At 33.2% G+C, this 13,982-nt stretch overlaps 1 pseudogene; it reads right to left on the bottom strand.

Annotated features, from left to right (window-relative positions):
* Positions 1-10,824: 10,824 nt before the first annotated feature.
* Positions 10,825-13,323, bottom strand: LOC149024541 (terpene synthase 10-like; annotated as a pseudogene).
* Positions 13,324-13,982: the final 659 nt, after the last annotated feature.

Genomic DNA, 13,982 nt, shown 5'->3' with positions numbered 1-13,982 from the left:
TTTAACACTCTACCGTTTGCTGTATGGTTTGGCCTAACTGCTATAGTTATATATTATACATACAAAGAAGGGTCAGCTCTCAAGTTGAAGGCCAGTTGTAAAGTTCGAATTTAGAACCACCGGAAAGAGGGTGAGAAGACTGATTTTTTTTTTTTTTTGGGTACAGAGAAGACTGGTCACAACTGAGAGAAATTGAGGAACATGACAACTATGATACAGAGAGTGCACGAGGCTTGTACCGCCATACTTTACATGTGGTCACTATCAATGAAGACGACAAATAGAAGTAAGCTGATGAGATCTATACATATATACAACTACCAATCAATATGACAATTTTGTTGAGGTATTTGAGTCATACCCAACTTATGTTGAGGTACTCAAGTTATATTCAACTTATGTTTTAATATAGGGCATTAGATTAGTTACAATATAACGGTATAATGGATCTTTGTTGGAGAGTTCAATTTTCAAGAGAATTTGGTATGGTTCTATAAATATTAGCTGGAAACAACAATTTGGGTATTCCAATCTAAATACTTATGGTGTTATGCTTTAAGTAATCTTGTGCTTAAACTTAAATCCTAACGATCTTAAAGCATTAACAACTTTCTAGATAAGTTTTTGTTCGATAAAGTCTAAAGGGTGATCGAACACTGCTCGAAGCTATCTGCTATTTACAGTGAGCCATTCTTCCATACAAGTAAGTTGTTCTCTTTATCTTTTTTGGTTTGCCTTGAAAAATAATATAATTTTTCATTTTTTTTGGGGGGGGGGGGGGGGGGTTTTTTTTTTGGGGGGGGGGCTGGGGGGGGGGCCCCCAAAACCACTCGTTTCTCAAGATGTGAATCATCTTTGATTTTTTTGTTTTATTCATTGCATTGAATTTTGAATTCTGACAAGAAAATGTAACAGGTGTAATGATCTTCTTTGTTTCTTTCACTGCTTTGCAAAAGAAGGTCATAGAGGTGTCAAATCAAAACAATATGTTTTGATAAATTTGTTTATTTGTTTTATTTTGACAAAAAACAGTGATAAAGAAAAGCAAGATTTGACATCACATTATTATTATTTTTTTTCTCATTTTTGGCCTTATATCTATGGTACTCGAAACCTGTAAAATCTTTATCGAAATTTCGCATTTTGGAAACTAGTGAGGACGGAAAAAGGTCATCAGTTTCGGTTGAAACCATCAAAATTTCGCCAATGGGTCGAAACTTGGGTGAACCATCTTGAACCGGGTGGGGAAACTTCCGAAATTTCTAGGATTTCGATCGAAATTTCGAAGTCGAAACTGGGTTTTAAATTTAAGGGAACCGGATGAACCAGCCGGTTCACTTTTATAAAAAGTCACCATATTCGATTGAAACTCTGGGAACTGGTTCTAGTTCCCAGAGTTTCGATCGCGAAACAGAGGCAGAAGCAGGGAGTGGGAAACTTGATTTTTCGACCTATTTTCGACATTTTTCCATGATTTTGCATGATTTCAAGTTGATTAAAACAAAACACTCCTTCACTGAATTCGGCACTTCTTGGTGGAATTTCACACTTTGAAGCTCTCTTGGAATGTAACCTAACTTTGAATGGTTTAGTAAACAATAATTTCGTTGGTAGTTTCAGGCTTTTAGCTTCATTGGGTTGGGCTTTTAGCTTCATTTCCTTGCTTCTCTTCTTTCCCCTTGCTTCTCTTCTTTCCCCTTGAAACTCTTCATTTCCAGATCTTTCTTGTGTTTTCAGCTCTTGGGATGACATATTTTCTTATTTTTTGCTGCTGAAATTAGAGGAAAATATTTGTTTGCTCTTTTATTGTTGCAAATGAAACCTAAGATAGTGTTTCAGAACAAAATTTCCAATTAAACTTAGGTATATGTTACAGGCCATAGTTGAAGGTGATAAATTGTTACTTTCTGTATTTAGATGTTAAAGTATCAATGCTTTGGTTTGGATTTGTTTTTGTTAAACGTAGTTTATGAATTTCTAAGTATTATCTTACTGGTTTTGATTTGTAATTTTGCCAACGTAGCAATTTTTTGGATTATTTTTTCAGGCTCTTTGATCCCCTAAATAAAATGTCCTTGTCAGATTTTACTGGTTGTTGCCTGATTTAGTTGCTGAAGCTATCATAAATGTTTCTTTTGTTCATCGATTCAAACTTTAGACAAGTGAATTTTAGATATTATATTAGTTTGTAATTCTTTTCTCTTCAAATCTCATCTCATATGTTAGTTTATCTTCAATTTAATATTTTTCCATTCTAATTTTTTTTATTGATTTTCTATATATTTTTTAATATATTTTATTTCATTTTGATGAAGAATGTGAATATTCTCTTATATGCTGCGATGCATATTATATTGAGAGAAAAATATACATATTTCTCTTATTTGATGATGCGGAAGCTAATGTTCATATAAAAATCGATAGTCCAACATTGATTGGAAGCTCCGGAAGAGCTAATCTATTATTATCTAGGAGATAAAATTGACTATTAATACTTCATTATTTGTAGTAAGTCTCAAAGAAACTTATTAAATTTTCTAAATATTTACCAAAATAATTATTAGATTGAGACTACAAATAATGGTAAAAGTGAATATCTATACAAATGTATTAGATATTTTCTCCCAATTTGTACTACACTAATATCGCATGGTTGAAACACATGCTTGGGTAAATCAAAAGAACATTGATTCTGATAGTTTTATTATTTGGCATGATCGGTTGGACCATCTCGGATCAAGTATGATGCGAAAAATTATTGAAGATTCAATTGTCATCTATTGAAGAACCAGAAGATTCTTTAATTGAGTGAATTTTCTTATTTTGCTTGTTCTCAAGGAAAATGTATTATTAGATATTCACCAGCTAAAGTTGAGATTGAACATTCTACGTTTTTGAAACGTATAGAGGGTGAAATATATGGGCTCATTCACCCATCATGTGAACCATTCAGATAATATATGATTTTAGTAGATGCATCTATAAAGTGGTCACATGTATGTTCATTATGAACTCGCAATTTGGCATTTGCGAGATTGTTTGCTCAAATAATGAGATTAAGAGCATAATTTATGGATTATAAGATAAAGACAGTTTGTCTTGATAATGCAAGAGCATAATTTATGAATTATAAAATAAAGACAGTTTGTCTTGATAATGCTGGTGAATTTACATCTCAGGCTTTATGATTATTGTATAACAACTGAGATCACAGTTGAATAGCCTGTTGCTCGTATTTATATCTAAAATGGTTTGGTAAAATTATTTATTAAATGTCTCCAATTAATAACTAAACCATTGTTTATGAGAACAAAACATCATTTGTATGCATCAGGCCAAAAGGTTGTCATAAATTCTCCCTATTACAATTGGCTTTAGTCAGAAGCAAAATATTTATCATCTTAAAATTTTTTGGATGTGCGGCTTATATTCTAATTGCTCCACCACAGCGCACCAAGATGAGTTCCCAAATAAAGTTGGGAATACATGTTGGATATGAATCTCCTTATATAATTCAATATATTGCCAATGATATGAGATTTATTTAATGAATTAGTTTTTCCAACATGAGGGGGAGAGAATAAACAGTTGGAAAAAGAGATTGATTGTATGCATTATCATTATCTCATTAGATCATCGCACTGAGCACTGTAACTTGAAGTTCAAAGGATAATGCAATAAATATTATGAATCAACTACCAGATTTGCTGACCTGCTAAGAGTTACTAAATCTCATATTCCAGCTGTAAAATGCTCCAATTAGAATTGATGTCCCAACAGGACAATTTATCAGTGCAAATGAAATTAAACTACGTTTAAAACGTGGAAGATCAATCGGTTCCAAGGATAAAATCCTAGAAAAGGAAAGAAGCAAATGATCAAGATGATCATAATATGGAGACAATTGATTATGAAGATCCTGAAAACATAACTTTCTATAAAACCCCAGAAGAGGTTCGGTTAACCGAAAATAATGAAGAGATCTCGATTAGTTATGTCATTGCAGGAAAAAGATGGAATCGAAAATATAAAGTTGTCGACAACATTTTTGCATATTATGTTATTATTGAAATAATGCAACAAGACGAGGATCTTGAACACAAATTTGTTGATGAATGTAAATGAAAAAATGATTGGCCAACGTAAAGGCGCAATTCAAACAGTATTGAATTCGCTTGAAAAATTAAAGTTTTTGGACCTGTAGTTAATATCTGAAGGTATAAAGCTAGTGGGGTATGTCTGTGAATTTTAAAAGTAACCGCAAGCGCACGGTATCGTGTAGCTAACGGGTCGATCTCAGGGAGATATGCCACTTAGAATTTGAACTTCTTAATAGTAATACGAGAGTGGAATGATTCAATTTTTGTTAACTAATTAACTAAACTAAACGATCCTAATCTATATGTCTAATGCAATTGAATTGAAACGAAAAATAAATTAAACACAATCAATGCATAAATAAAAGACAGGAAAAAAAATGCGAACAATAACAAAGCAATAAACAAAGAAATAAACAAAGCAATAAAAGGAAAAGGAAATAGCTAAAATGCAGATGCAACACCACCCGTCACCAGAAGCAGAGGCACGACTGTAGGCTTGCTCCGGTTATGTGGTCCGAGATAATGAATGAATAGGCAGAAAGTAAATAACAGAAAGTAAATAACAAAGCAATAAACAAAGCAATAAAAAGAAAAGGAAATAGCTAAAATGCAGATGCAACACCACCCGTCACCAGAAGCAGAGGCACGACTGTAGGCTTGCTCCGGTTATGTGGTTCGAGATGATGAATGAATAGGCAGAAAGTAAATAACAAAGCAATAAACAAAGCAATTAAAGGAAAACGAAGCCTTAACCAAAGAGAGGCACGACTGTAGGCATCTCTGATCAAGGATCCAGGGGAAGGGAGAACAATAAATAAGGCTGAAAGTAAATCCTAAATTAAGAATATAGAGGGGTAGATAGAAGCGGGAATGGAGGGAGGAGAGAAGATTAATAAAGAAGGTTACTTACTTGCGAATTGAATAAACGATTCGAATCTCAACCAACCCTAACAACCAGATCTAGATCTAGAATGATCTAAATCTGCAATTGCTAGACCCAGAGAAAAACGAATCTAAAAAAATTGAATCTTGAACTTGAAGCTTGAACTTGAATTGCATTACATAAAAAGATTAAACCTAAACATTGAATCTAGAAATTTAAATCTCACTAATGCAAGCAAAGAAAACTAGAGAAATCCTAAATAAAATGAAGAGAGAAGAAAGAATGCTACTACTAAGCTCTAAGACATGTTTTCCTTTGATGGAATATGATCTCCTTTTATAGAGTTTACATGAGATATGAAGCACGGCTGAATTTGAATAAAACTCAGGGTTTCTATCTGACTCATCCAATTAGGGTTTTGACGTACTAATCGCGCCGACTTAGAGAGATCAGATGCATAATCCCACCGTTGGATTTGAGGTTTAAGTAGTCGTGAAGCTCTCCTCCAAAAATCAGCACGATCGGACATCGGATGACCGTTTGATAAAGGGTTTGATCGAAACTGGACAGAGGCATTCAAAAACGGGATTTTTCCTCTTTTTCTTTCTGAATATAATTATTTTTCCTCTTTTTCTTTCTTTAATTAAATCCAAGATAGGAAATAAGATATTGAGGTATGCAAGGACTCTTTTCCATTTGGACTCTCTCAATAATATCTCTGTAGATTTGATTTAAAATCTCAGTCGTAGATCAGATTTGCCTTCTTTATCTCTTCAATATTTCGGAGTTGGCCCATAATCACACATCTCTAGCCCATCATGCTTCAGATCAGGCCCATTTTCGCATTTGAGAATTTGAATGAAGTTCTTGACGTGTAAAATAGCATGATTCAAGCCAAAAACTCCCAATATTTGCTTAAATCTTGAAAAGTCTTAAAATTTGCAAAAACAACATAAAACCCAAGGTAACTCCACTCTAAGTGTATAAAATGCATGCTTTATGCCCTAAGATTTCACACATAAATGTGCTCATCAGGGTACAAATGAGTTTTCGTGCGAAAAATGAAATGAAAAAAAGAATGAAATTGTGATATATAAAGCATGAATTATGGCACAAGAATTTTGCAGAGGCCTAACATTGATTAAATGGAAACATGTTCTTTTGTGGTGGATGCAATCACCTTCAAATATCTTATTAATTTGGGAGTATATGAAAATTTTGACATGCGTCTATTGGATATTATTACAGCCTATTTATTTGGCTCACTCGAGTGTGAAATTTATATGAAAATTCCTGAAGAATTCAAAATACCTGAAGCACATAAAAATTCCTAGGAAGTTTGTTCAATAAGGTTTCAAAGATTATCAAGGCATATATGATATAATCTCCTTAGTGGATATTTACTAAATGAAAAGTATAAAAATGATCCAATTTATTACTATGCCTTTATTAAAGGATATGAATCTAATTTTAGTATGTGTATATGATGATTTAAATATCACTGGAACTCCTGAAGAGCTTCCAAAAGCAGTATACTATTTGAAGAAAGAATTTGAAATGAAAGATTTTGGAGAGACAAAGTATTGATCATTTGACGAATAGAATATTCGTTTATCAATTAATTTCTAAAGAGAAGATTTTGAAGCAATTTTTACATGGATAAAATATATCCATTGAGTACCCCAATGGTTGTAAGATCGTTTAATATAAATAAAAGATTCATTTCAACCCCATGAAAATATGAAGAACTTACTGGTCTTGAAGTACTATATCTAAGTGCAATTGGGGCGTTAATGTATCTTGCTAATAATGCACAATCAGATGTAGCATTTTCTATAAGTGTATTAGTAAGATTTATCTCTTCTCCAATACGAAGACACTGAAATGTTATAAATCATATATTTCAGTATATTCGAGAAATTATTGACATAATATTATTTTATGAATGTGGACATCAACTTAGTTGTTATGCAGATGCAAGATTTTTATTTGATCTATATACAACTAGATCTCAAACAGGTTATTTATTCAAAAGTGAATGTTAGCTATTTTATATTTGGTTTAGATCAATGATATAATACATTTAGAAAGCATGCAGTCTTCTACTAGAAGAAGAGGTTTGAACAATATTATATGAAGATTATGTTGTATGCATAGCTCAATTGAAGGGATGATACATCAAAGGAGATAGAACGATACATATTTCACCGAAATTCTTCTTCACTCATAATCTTTAACAAAATGATGAAATCGATGTTCATTGAATTCGTGCAATTGATGATTTGATAGACTTACTTACTGAGGCATTGCTTACTTCAAAGTTTGAAAAGCTGGTACAAGATATTGGAATATGCGTATTCAAAGATACTCAATGATGTTATCATTAGGGGGAGTAAAATACGTGTTGTACTCTTTTTTCCTTCACCAAGGTTTTGTCCCACTGGGTTTTCCTGGTAAGATTTTTAATGAGGCAACTACTAATACGTATTATTTAGATATGTATACTCTTTTTCCTTCACTAAGATTTTTTCCCACGGGGTTTTTCTTAGTAAGGTTTTAACGAAGTACATTATCTATTGATGGACATCCAAGGGGGGAATGTAATAAATAATATTAATTGTGGATATCCATCACCCCCCAATAGACAATACTTCCAATTGAAGATCTCAACCACCTCAGCATACAATCTTGGTGATTCACATTCCCATCTTAATTGAAGATTACAGTGATCTCAACATATAATGTTGGCAGTCAATATTTCCATTCTATGCACCTTCTATCTTGGGTGGCAATCTATCTTTCCATATCAAGAATATCTTATTGTATGTAAGAATCATATATTGTATTTCTTTGTAGACTCTGATATTTCCATATCAAAGTAGATGTTCCTTCTACTATAAATATGTAATGCACTCAATTGAATGGACTAGTTCTGATTGAACTCATCTTGTCTTTCTTCTTTGTATTCTATATTTTCTCTTTATTTTATAACAATTCTGAACTTTTCCATTTTAAAAGTTTTTTCGAATCAAAAAAAGAAAATTTTCTAATGGATATCAAAGATATTTTAAATCACAACTTAAAAAAGGAAGATGAAAAAATCATTCCAAACTTTATTTAAATTTTTTTTGTGTGATAATCGGTTTTTATAAAGAAATAAATAGAATTTTGTTTTATAATTCATAAATTAGAAAAGAAAGTTGAAAAAAGAAATATCACTTTTTGAAAAGACAATACAATTTAGTAAGAAAAAAGGTAAAATATGATATTTTTTTTATTAAGAATTTATTTTTTGGGTATAATTTTTATTAAGATATCATCTATATTATTTGCCTTTACTTATTAAAATAATTAAAAAAAAAGAAAGAAAAAAGAAGCTCTTTCATTCCCTACCCATACACTACTAGAGATGAGGGTTTCTCCAATGGATCACCAAAGAAGTAGTTTTAATTAGAGCACAACAATGATGGGATTCTTGAAGATTTTAGTGGACAGACTCACTTCTTCTTCTTCAGTCTTCACTAATTATTGATTCTTATGCATTGTTGCTTATATTTTACTTGCCACTCATCCATTACATATAAATTTATTGGTGCCCATTGTTCATCATGTGCATTCAAGGAATGTTGCGTTTTACGCACATCAAAAACCCAAAGATGAAGTATTTAGTATATTACTAAGATAACAAATAATGACGATCGGAAGAACTATAATACCTATAAGGGCCGTAAGGAAACAAAACCGTTATTTCCATCCAACAATTTAATTTTGGATTTTTCAATTAAATTATTTGATGTTTTAAAGAATGATTCGACTACTTATTAGTGAGTAAGTCACATTTCCTTTTTAGAATTTTAAATCCTTGTAGTTCTTCATTGAAAGTTATCCTATCATTTCTAATTTATTTAATGTCTTAATTTTTAATTTAGATCGATATCAATAGAAGATATCTTTATTAATGTCGAACAAGAAGCAAATGTTGTCGTTTAGTCTTTATTTGTTTGTGTGATAATTTGGTATATTCGTAGTTGTTTATTTACTTAATTCGTGTTTAAAACTGTTAGTCACACATTTTAATTGTAACGACATTGTTTTACTATTCTATATATCATTGGGAGTTGATCATATCACATTTTAGGACTTTTCTTGAGGTCTACTAGGGTTTTTATTTATTTATTTATTTATTTTTAATCTGTCTGTATAATTTGACTAGTTTTATTCTTATTAGTTTAACATGATCTTTAATCTTCGCTTAATTTTCTTGTAGTTAATGTTTGGTTGTAAATTTAGAGTATTTTATTAATTATTTGAAATATTGTGAAAAACTTATAATCATAGGTTTATTCAAGTGAGTGCTTAATAATACATATCTTTCATCCCCATCCATTCACCACCATGTGAGCCTCACTCTCATCTCTGCCATGTTCTTAGATTTGAGAATAACGAGGTGAATGATTGTTTGGTGATGATGTTTCTCTAATGGGTCACCAAAGATGAATGTCGCAAGAATAGTAGCTTTGCCTAGAGCAAGGCATTAGCAATGAAGTTTTTGTAGATTTCACTATAAAGGTTCACTTATTCTCTTTAAATCTTCACTAATTTATTGTTTTCTTATGTATTGTCATCTTCTAGATTCTCAATGCTTACTTAAGTTTTCGTTGCTTGGATCATTTTCCTACAATGGAACAGCTAGGTTAAGGCTCAAAATTTGGTACTAAGATGGATGTATCTCAACTAAAGTTAGTATTGAGAGAAGTAAAAATGTGACTCTCTGTATGCAAACCCAAGTACCAATGTAAAGAGGATATAATACGACTAAAAGTTGATTTTCAAGACATCTCCCTTCTTTCCTTACATGAATGGTCATGTGCATTTGCAAGTGCAGTTCTTACTAAGAATACATGTCACACATCATCCACAAGTTCTTTGTTAGAAATGGATTGGATAAAAATTCTAGAGTGAAGACCATATATGGCTTCGCTCTAAGAAGAGAGAGAATAGAATAGAGGAATGAGGGTAAAAATGGTATTGTAAAAGATATTTGTATAATAAAAGGTAAACTTGGTATTTCAAGTATTTGTTTAGTGATGATATCATCATTTAATTTTAATACTCAATAGTAAAGAGTATTTATAATTGATTTTTTCAAGTATAGTATACATCAATTGATTGCAGATTTAAGGGACTTATATATAATTTGGTCTAATTACTTAAATTTAAAATGCATTTCAAAATTAAAGAATTACCTCAGTTGGACGCTTGTGGTTTGGGCTAACTTAGAAAAGATAAAGAATCACATTTTTTATTGGGCTGCTTCCCTTTAGTATTTTTTTTGTTGGTAAATTCCCCTTTAGTACTTAAGCACGACCAATTGAGAAACTATGAAAGCTGAAATTAATTTCAAGGTTAACACGTTTTGAATATTTTTATGAGCAACCTTACCTACCCTAGATCTACGAGAATGACACAAATACCCCCAAATGACCCATCTAGCCATCTCACACGCCCGTGTAGGACACCTAGTTTTTAAATCAGAACTCCTCTCTGTTGCATGAAGTTAAGAATGAGCCCAAAACATACCAGGAGGAACATTTTGTATCCTAGTTCTCGTATAAGTTTCAATTAGGGTTTTGAGAAAAACCCATAATTGTTCTAACAATAGCGTCCAACTTGTGACAATTGTACTACACTAGCAATTAACATGTTATGGGGCAATACACCAATATGGTTTAGGTAGCTGAAGAAAACAGAGGTGTTACATAATTTATTCTCACAAAACTAAAAAAGCGAACATCACCAACATGCTTGCAATGAGTTACAATGCTCCAACCATAACAAATGTTAAACCGTAGTAGATTTTATTATTAAAGACAATATATCGTCCTTGCTTTTGCTACTCTCAGTACCGAGTCCATCTCCATATTGATAAATAAAGAGTGATGTTCGCGCAAGATTTAAGCAGGACTGGACAAATTGAACAGAGAAAGGGGACTTGGTTATAGATTTGTTCATCAACTTCCAAATCTCCATGATTCTGTCTTTAATGTGTTCACGGGCTGCTTCCTCAGAAACTTTATGTTCTTGCATGTAACAATGGATTGATGATGAAACATCTCCTCTCTCTAGCTCAGCCTACAACAAACCCAAAAAGGGAATATTTTTAGGCTTTATGATTTGTGAATAATAAAAGAAATCTAGGGATCAGTTATTTACATACCGATGAAGTGGCAAGATCATTAGAGAGCCTACAAATCATGGAAGGACCAAATATTAGATCTGGGTTGCTCTCCAAGTATTCAAGTACTTCCTGATTGATCTCTTGTCTTGTAGCAAAAAATGCATGGACAAGAAATACTGTCCCAGATGATGAAACCCATCCATTTTTCAAATTACTCCTCAGTTGATGGGGTAGATCTCGTTTGGTACCACTTGGCCTCCACCAACATTGCCTTAATGAAATATACCCACTGTGCCAAAATGGGTAGAGAAAAAAACACACACACGCAAAACCTGAGATTTTAGTAATTTGACTTCAAGTTCTATGTGTAGAAGACAATATATACTTCTGGGTTAAAGACATTCTACCGTTTTTCTCAAGTACGGTAAGATTTTCCAGTCTTGTTCTTTGAGAATGTCATATGCCATTTCATTGGTGGTGTTGAAGAGGGCTTGTAACGTTATCTTCATGCAGTCTGGAAGTTCTTTCAATGCTGTCATATCCCATCTGAAACAAAAACAGATATATGATAGAATATTTCAATTTCAGTAGCTTTCTTTAGGGCTATAACTTCAGTGCTGTGCATTAAATTTAATGCATGGCACTAAGCTGGCCACTGTCAAGATTCAAAGTGATTGTCAGATTTGATCTCAACCACCCGCTTTGCTTTCTTTTTTTTTTTTCAGCCGGTGTAGTTCAAAAAGAAAAAAAGCAAAACAGGTGGTCAAGATCGAATCTCAACCACAAGATTTCATCTTCACCATTGCATCTCAGTATAATTAATCATAAAAGGAAAAGTTTAGTAACCTCTCAACTGCATTAGTGAAAAACTCAAGTTCTTCAATCGAGCCATAGATATCATAAATGTCATCTATTATTAGAACCAAATTCATCACTTTTGTAAGCCACATTCTACAACGCTCATATTGGGGCTCATACGTAATCCCCAAACTAAACAAGAAACTCTCCACTAGCCGGTCCCTTGCAAAGTTAACTTTCGTCATTAAACCAAGATTTTGCCACCACCTAATAAAGCAAGTGATTCAATTAGTGCGAGTCATAATGGTTAGAGAAATACACTGAGACATGTCTCAATCATACCTTGATGCATTTCCAAGATCTCTCTGATGTACTGCTTGGACCCTGTTGAAGTCCAGCTTGGCCAATTCAAGAATTATAGGATTCATATTCTCTTGATGCCGGTATACATCAATAAACCACCTTGTCTCTGCCCTAGGCATCCTCCAGTGCAGAGGAACTTCCAAAGAATGCTTCACTTGGGCATTTAAACTTGAGTCTTTATAATCCTTCATCATCTCCTCAAGATATCTCTTGGTGAAGTCTCTGGCTTCATCCAAGAGGCTTTCATCTTCAGTACCGAGGTATGAAGCTTCATACAAGCTCAGCATTCCCATACTGTCATCACAGAGGTACTCATGGAACTTTCCTTTTCCATCCATGAATCTATTAAACACATCTGCAATCATGCATAAAAGACCTCTAAAGATTTAAATAACGCACTCAAAACCAACCTTTAAACAGTGCTACTTACCTTGGGAGACCAGATATCCATGTTGCCTAAGAAGCCTGAAATGAAGAGCAGTTGAGCATAAATCATGATCCTTGATAAACTCTTTTGCTTTACTATTATTGTATATGGCTCGCAAGATTCGGTCCATCTCTTCATTGAAGAGGTGTCCCAAGCCCAGCCTTTGCAAGACATGGATCAACTTGAGCTGAGCCACTGGTTCAACCTCCTCATTTAACATAACGCTGACATCTTCCCTGAGTTCCTCAGCTCTTGATCTGAATGTGTCATCCTACATGTATAAAATCAAGAAAACCAACATGAGATAACTGGATATTGACTTCTGCAACTTAAGATAATTACTTACCACATAATCACTATGTAAGGACTGGAGGAAATTATGGTCCCAAATGGTTGGTTGATAGACAAGTGATGGCTTATAGTCTTCCACTTGGGATTCGATGCTAGCCTTGGCAACCCATCTGGTTTTGGAATTTAATCGTAGATGGCGTGGATCTCGTAGTATGGCAGCTGATATCGTAGGAGACTTTGAAAAATTGAAGGGGGTGTTGAAAGCGTAAAGTTGAAGGGCCATTTCTTTAACACACTACCGTTTGCTGCATGGTTTGGCCTGACTGCTATAGTTATATATTATACAAAGAAGGGCCACCTCTCAAGTTGGAAGGCAAGTTGTAAAGTTCGAATTTAGAACCACTGAAAAGAAAGTGAGAAGACTGATAACAACTGAACGAAATTTAGGAACATGGCAATTACAATACAGAGAGTGCCCGAGGCTTGTATCGCAATACTTTACAAGTGATCACCATCAATGAAGATGACAAACAGAAGTAAGCTGACGATATCTACACATATATAGAACTGCCAATAAAGATGACAAATTAAATTAGGGGACGATCGAGAAGTTGAGGTGTTTGAGTTATACCCAAGTTATACCCAACTTATGTTGAGATACTCAAGTTATACCCAACTTATTGTTGATGTATTTTGAGTCATACCCAACTTATGTTGAAGTACTCAAGTTATACCCAACTTATTGTTGAGGTATTTGAGACATACCCAACTTATGTTGTGGTACTCAAGTTATACCCAACTTATTGTTGAGGTATTTGAGTCATATCCAACTTGTGTTCTAATATGGATCATCAGATTAGTTACGATCTAACGGTGTAATGGTTCTTTGTGAGAGAGTCCAATTACCAATAAAACTCAATATTATTTTTTAAATACTAGCTG

This window comes from Hakea prostrata, chromosome 2, assembly GCF_041222555.1.
Source record: "Hakea prostrata isolate BN-2017 chromosome 2, UWA_Hpros_2, whole genome shotgun sequence".
NCBI classification, from domain to species: Eukaryota; Viridiplantae; Streptophyta; class Magnoliopsida; order Proteales; family Proteaceae; genus Hakea; species Hakea prostrata.
The sequence above is the reverse complement of the archived record's forward strand: the minus strand, read 5'-3'. Positions and strand labels throughout refer to the sequence as shown.